Source organism: Giraffa tippelskirchi, chromosome 14, assembly GCF_054371585.1.
Source record: "Giraffa tippelskirchi isolate mGirTip1 chromosome 14, T2T-mGirTip1v1.2.pri, whole genome shotgun sequence".
In the NCBI taxonomy this organism is placed as follows: domain Eukaryota; kingdom Metazoa; phylum Chordata; class Mammalia; order Artiodactyla; family Giraffidae; genus Giraffa; species Giraffa tippelskirchi.
The window spans coordinates 52004242-52010960 of NC_137288.1; the positions used below are offsets into that span (position 1 = coordinate 52004242).

General features: G+C 42.7%; 1 long non-coding RNA gene across 1 annotated transcript; it reads right to left on the minus strand.

The window, feature by feature from the left end:
- Window positions 1-462: 462 nt before the first annotated feature.
- LOC145534841 (uncharacterized) lies at window positions 463-5909 on the minus strand. The gene is made up of 4 exons (XR_014075011.1): window positions 3954-5909; window positions 1691-2011; window positions 1256-1544; window positions 463-1036 (listed from the first exon to the last, which is right to left on the minus strand). It is a non-coding gene; the product is annotated as an uncharacterized LOC145534841 (long non-coding RNA).
- Between the last annotated feature and the right edge of the window lie 810 nt (window positions 5910-6719).

Here is a 6719-nt window from a genome sequence, read left to right on the forward strand (position 1 = left end):
CCTCTTGTGGTGGGATTGGCTGGAGACGGGCATGAGGTAGCTTTCTAGGCTCTCCATGAGAAGGCCCGGCCCACTTTGCAGGCTTTCCCGGTACTCCACGCTGGGGCCCCTTTGTTTCCATAGGCAGCTTAGGACAGCTGTGTCCATGGCCCACCCACCCCATCCCCAACCTTCTCGTTACCACAGTGAAAGCACTTTGCAAGCTGGGCTGTTGTTCCTCAAGTGCTGCCATGACAGATCCTGCAAAGATCTGAAAGCCTTCCCATCCCTTTCTACCCCACTGCACCCCAATGTAGCCCTTGCTTTTATAATGTTTTAACTGGAGAAGGAAATGGCAACCCACTCCAGTATTCCTGCCTGGGAAATCCCATGGACAGAGGAGCCTGGTGGGCTACGGTCCATGGGGTCGCAAAGAGTTGGACACGACTGAGTACATACACACCAAACAAGGTACACATGTGCTTATTGATGCAAGCAATTTTAATAGAGCATTGTCTTCATTTTTGTCTTCACAAACTGTTCACACTTGAGTTCACACTTAATTGAGTTCACACTTTATTGATAAATATTTGTTGATAAATGGATGTTCGACATTTCACCATGTGTCACATCCTCAATACCACGAATCGTGTTAGAGACAGCTGCACAGACTGAGGGAATAGCTGCACAGGCTGAGGGAATAGAAAACGAATGCCTTACCCTAGAAACCCGAATTGTTGGGCCCTACCCTCCAGATCAAAGAAGAAGCCTTTGTATTCTGGAGCTTTGACACAAAGTGAAGTTATACCAGGTCCTTTAGTGGTATTTCTTGAGACCCATTCACTAGATTGACAAGCAATAAAAGGACCTAAGAAAACTGGAATTGAACACCACCTCCCTCCTCCTCTGCTCCTTTCATTTTGAAATCTGGGTGATTGCCACCCACCAGCATCCTTTCTTCCTCCAGGACACATTTCCCCTCCAGGAGCTTATGAGAAAACAGCCAAGCTGCTCGGGCAATGTCAGGATAAAATGAGAGTATCAGCCAAATTGAATACTGCAGGGAAATTGGAAGGAAAAGTGGAAAACGAACAAAGATTCGGTGAAAAATAAATAACACACAGGAGAATTTTTAAAAAGGGAATCTGGGGTGCAATTGTAATTGGTCATATTTTTCCCCTAATTGAGGAATTCAACTAACCAGCATTTTATTGAGGATTTTCACATCTAGGTCCAAAAGAAAAATTGGTCTGTAACTGTCTTATAATTTCCTTACCTTGTTTTGGAGCCGGGGTTATAGCCGACTTGTCCAATGGGTAGAGTTGCTTTCCTGTTTCCTGTTTTTGTCTTCAGCTTTGTAACAGTGTGTGAGGTGTTTCAGGGAGAGGTGGGCGGGAGGGGTTGCAAAGGGGCAGGAGGAAACTTCGGGGGTAGTGGGTGTGTTCTTTATCCTGAATGTGATGATTTCGAGGATGGATACATACAGTCAAAGTCATCAGGCTGCACGCTTTAAATATTAATATGTGCTGTCAAGTTTATCATATGTCAGTGACACCTCAATGAAGCTGTAAAAAAAAAACAAAACCAACAGCACACACTCAGGCCTGGGCTCTGAACTCAGGTTCCCACACATGTGCCCTGGATTCCCCAGGGCTAGACCCTAGGAGACAGCTAGGCCTCGCCCCCTCTGCCCATGCCTGGAAAACGGTACCTGGCAGGAAACTTGGGGACGACATTTAGATCGTGAGGCTGTCCAGAAGGATGGTCAAGAACATCTCCTGTGCAAAAATGATGATTTTCACTGGAAAAATTCCCAGAAAGAGACTGGGTCTTCACGTGAAACTTCCAAGGAGTCCAGAGCGCCCACGGTTCCCCGGTCAATGACTCCAAGGGTGGTGTGAAGGGGCGTACGCCACCTCGTCTCTTGAGTGGTCTGTGGCTGGGATTTCAGGGGCCACATCGCAGCCAACACTGGACAGTAGCAGTAACAGAAATGATTTACAGAGGCTTCTGGAGTCCTTGGACACACAGCCTGTTGGGACATGATAGGAGAAAAGAAGTTTTGCTTCAGCCTTCCCTGGGGTCCCAGAGGAATGGAACCCCTGGGCCAGGGTTCCTCTCTGGAGCCCTAACAATCTGAAGTCACAAGCCCCAGGTTCTGTAAGAAGAATTATCAAAGCAGCTTCACTAATATAAAGTGGGGATGAAATGCCAGAGAGAAAGAACCCTCGTCTGATCTGCCTGCAGCGATGGAGGCGTCAAAGGAGAGGAAACTTGTGTTACATTTGATGCCTAGAGAGGGCTTCTGATTATTGCTACAATTCTTAAGAAATCACCCAATTGGGTAAGGTCGCTGGACAGGTGTCTTACAACCGTCGGGAAATAACAGCAAAAGCACAGTCTCCTTGCAAAGTGACTCAGGGTTCAACGTGGTCTCTGGAGATAATGGCCCCCAACCGCCAGGACGGCGGGCTGGAGAGCTTGGGCCGCCTTGACAGACTTCAGGCCCCAAGAAGGCTAATTTCTCAACAATGTTTCCCAGACAAAAATCAGCATTCATACTTTTAAAAAGGTCTAAAATTAGGTGGGGGAGAGGCAAGGGAATTTTCTCATTTTGTGTTCTCCTACACGTCTGTCACCTTGGGTAGAGCTGCTAGACATAGTCCTGGCCTCCCACTTGAGAGATGGCCCAGCACGCCAGGGGCATCTGCAGCCATGTCTTGATGCAAAAAAAAATTTTTTTTTGTTCCAATCTCTCTCTTTTCTCCATATGAGACTCCTATTACTCCATGTTAGATCTGTAGAAGTTATCTACCTGACACTCTGGTGTGTTTTTTTTCATTCTTTCTTCTCTTTAATTTGTTGAATAATTTTCATTATTCTGTTTTCGCGTTTACTCACCCTTTCCTTTATCAGATCTATGTTCTGATCTTGAGTCCATCCAGTGATTTTTTTTTTTGCTTCCAATATTGTATTTTTCAGTTCAGTAATTTTCAATTGGTTCCTTTTTCTATTTTCCATTTATCTGCTGAGAATTTTGTTTGTCATTACATTCATTTCAAATGTGTTTACGCTGACCTTATGTAGCATAGATATAATAACTGGTTTGAGGTCTTTGTCTAATAATTCCATTTTGAGGTTGGCATCTTTTCTCCTTGAGAACTGGTCCTATTTTCCTGGTTGGATGTGTGTAGAAAGATTTTGTATCGTATCCTGGACATTGTGAATGTTATGTGCTATAGATTCTGAGTCCTATTATAAGTCAGTGAAGAATTGTTGATGTTTTGGATTTTGGTAAGAAATTGACTGGGTTTTGTTCAGACCGTAAGTTCTCTCCCATTTTCTGTTGGTTATATCAATTAAAACACACACATGGATGCCTACCTTTCAGTTGACTTTGGGAACTGCTACAAGAGTGAGCAATAATTCATTGATTTGCTTTGTCACTTTATCAGTTTAGGATTCCTCTCCTTCTCCCCCGACTCCCCCCGCCACCCAAAGTTACTCAATTCTAATGTAACAGTGAAAAGAGGAAAAAAGTATTCTCTCTTAGGTTAGCCTGTTAAGAAGAGCTTGATTCAGTTCACTTATGATCTCACCTAGAAGACTGAAAGACTCTCACAGTCTTCCAAGTTTGAACATTTTTTCCCAGCCAGACTTGGTGAGTTTAACGTGCCAGATGATTTTTTACTTTTTGCCCTTCTCACTCATATTTCTTCTTAAACTCCATGATCTATTTAATCAAACTTCAAGAGTACACAATTACATTTAAATCACACACAGGCTCCTCTGTCCATGGGACTCTCCAGGCAAGAATACCGGAGTGGGTTGCCATTTCCTCCTCCAGGGGAATCTTCCTAACCCAGGGATCGAACCCAAGTCGCCTACATCGCCTGCGTTGCAGGCAGACTCTTTACCCACTGAGCCACTGGGGAAGCCCCACTGACTTCCTCACACACCTAAATCCTGTTTACCTTTCTAGTCTGGCTTCAAAGCCCCCGTTGTAACCTCTGCTGTGTCTGTACTTCACAAGGTCCCATCTGCTCCGTTGACTGATGTTCTTTCCCAAAATGTCTTCTTCTGACCACCTAATGGGGACACAGCGCAGTGCTTTTCAACTTTTATCAAAGTGTTTACTGTCTTTTTATTCATAACAGATAATCACATTTGGATTTTGAACACATGCTAAAAATTGAATTATTGATGAAATGCTGGATGCTTATAACGGTTCTGGCTAAAACAAACTGCCATAAACTTTACTCTTTCATGTCTATGAAATTCCTCTAATTATGTAAGCAGAAACCACAGCTTTTCAATAATGAAGATGGAGTTTGTGTTTTAATACTTTATAATTATTACACACTCCATATAATCTGAGAAGAAAGTATCATTTCTAAATTTTGTTAGAGAGAAAAAAATTCTCTTCATTATGTTTTCACCCAAGTCCTTGCTTCAGACAGGCGATGGGTCCCTTTGCTGGACACTGAAAGAGTTTGAAAGGAACATGAGTTATGTCTTTGTCACCGTTTGAAAAAAAAAAAATCCTGATAGTTTTGGCATTTCAGAGGGTATTAAGCTGAACATTTCACTACATATTATGAAAACTGTTAAGCCTATAGAACTTCTTTTGGGAATATCTTGCAAAAGAGGCTTACTCTGCCATTTGTTTTATGCTTATTAGACGGCTCAGAGGAATTACGTTTGCAAAGAACTTTTGAAATTTATATGAAGAGCTACACCACTGAGGTATTTTTAGAAAAAATGATAAACTAGTATTCAACTCAACAATTATCTACTAATAATCTCCCATAGGTCCTAATTATGTTAGCTCTGAGAGAAATGCCCAAGAAATATCTGACACAATATAGCCCTTACAGGAGTTGTGGACCAATTAGATTGTTGAGATGCACATGCTATCTAAGGGGGAAATGAGCATAAATAAGAACCACTAAAACCAAAACTACTAATTTGAAAAGATATATGCACTCCACTACAGCATTGCAATATAGCGATGTAGCAGCATCATTTACAATATCCAAGATACGGAAAAAGTAAAAACTAGGAAAGTAAAAAAAGTAATAACTAGGAAGTGAAGAAACACCTGAAGTAACAGGCAAACTTGGCCTTGGAGTACAGAATGAAGCAAGGCAAAGGCTAATAGAGTTTTGCCAAGAGAACGCACCGGTCATAGCAAACACCCTCTTCCAACAACACAAGAGAAGACTCTACACATAGACATCACCAGATGGTCGACACCGAAATCAGATTGATTATCTTCTTTGCAGCCAAAGATGGAGGAACTCTATGCAATCAGCAAAAACAAGACGGGGAGCTGACTGTGGCTCAGATCATGAACTGCTTATTGCCAAATTCAGACTTAAATTGAAGAAAGTAGGGAAAGCCACTAGACCATTCAGGTATGACCTAAATCAAATCCCTAATGATTATACAGTGGAAGTGAGAAATAGATTTAAGGGACTAGATCTGACAGATAGAGTGCCTGATGAACTATGGACGGAGATTCGTGACATTGTACTGAAGAGAGGGAGCAAGACCATTCCCAAGAAAAAGAAATGCAAAAAAGCAAAATGGCTGTCTCAGGAGGCCTTACAAATAGCTGTGAAAAGAAGAGAAGCAAAAAGCAAAGGAGAAAAGGAAAGATATACCCATTTGAATGCAGAGTTCCAAAGAATAGCAAGGAGACATAAGAAAGCCTTCCTCAGTGATCAGTGCAAAGAAATAGAGGAAAACAGTAGAATGGGAAAGACTAGAGATCTCGTCAAGAAAATTAGAGATACCAAGGGAATATTTTGTGCAAAGATGGGCTCAATAAAGGACAGAAATAGTATGGACCTAACAGAAGCAGAAGATATTAAGAGGAGGTGGCAAGAATACACAGAAGAACTGTACAAAAAAGATCTTCACGACCCAGTTAATCACGATGGTTTGATCACTCACCTAGAGCCAGACATCCTGGAATGTGAAGTCAAGTGGGCCTTAGGAAGTGTCACTACGAACAAAGCTAGTGGAGGTGATGGAATTCCAGCTGAGCTATTTCAAATCCTCAAAGATGATGCTGTGAAAGTGCTGCACTCAATATGTCAGCAAATTTGGAAAACTCAGATGTTTTTTTCAAACTCTCTTGCTTTTGTGATGATCCAGCGGATGTTGGCAATTTGATCTCTGGTTCCTCTGCCTTTTTAAATCCAAACTACCGCACAATTGCACTCATCTCAAATGCTAGTAAAGTAATGCTCAAAATTCTCCAAGCCAGGCTTCAACAATATGTGAACCGTGAACTTCCAGATGTTCAGTTCAGTTCAGTTCAGTTCAGTCGCTCAGTCGTGTCCGACTCTTTGCGACCCCATGGACCACAGCACGCCACGCCTCCCTGTCCATCACCAACTCCAGGAGTCCACTCAAACCCATGTCCAACGAGTTGATGATGCCATCCAACCATCTTATCCTCTGTGGTCCCTTTCTCCTCCTGCCCTCAATCTTTGCCAGCATCAGGGTCTTTTCCAAAGAGTCAGATCTTCACATCAGGTGCCCAAAGTATTGGAGTTTCAGCTCCAACATCAGTCCTTCCAATGAACATCCAGGACCGATCTCCTTTAGGATGGACTGGTTGGATCTCCTTGCAGTCCAGGGGACTCTCAAGAGTCTTCTACAACACCACAGTTCAAAAACATCAATTCTTCGGTGCTCAGCTTTCTTTATGGTCCAACTCTCACATCCAT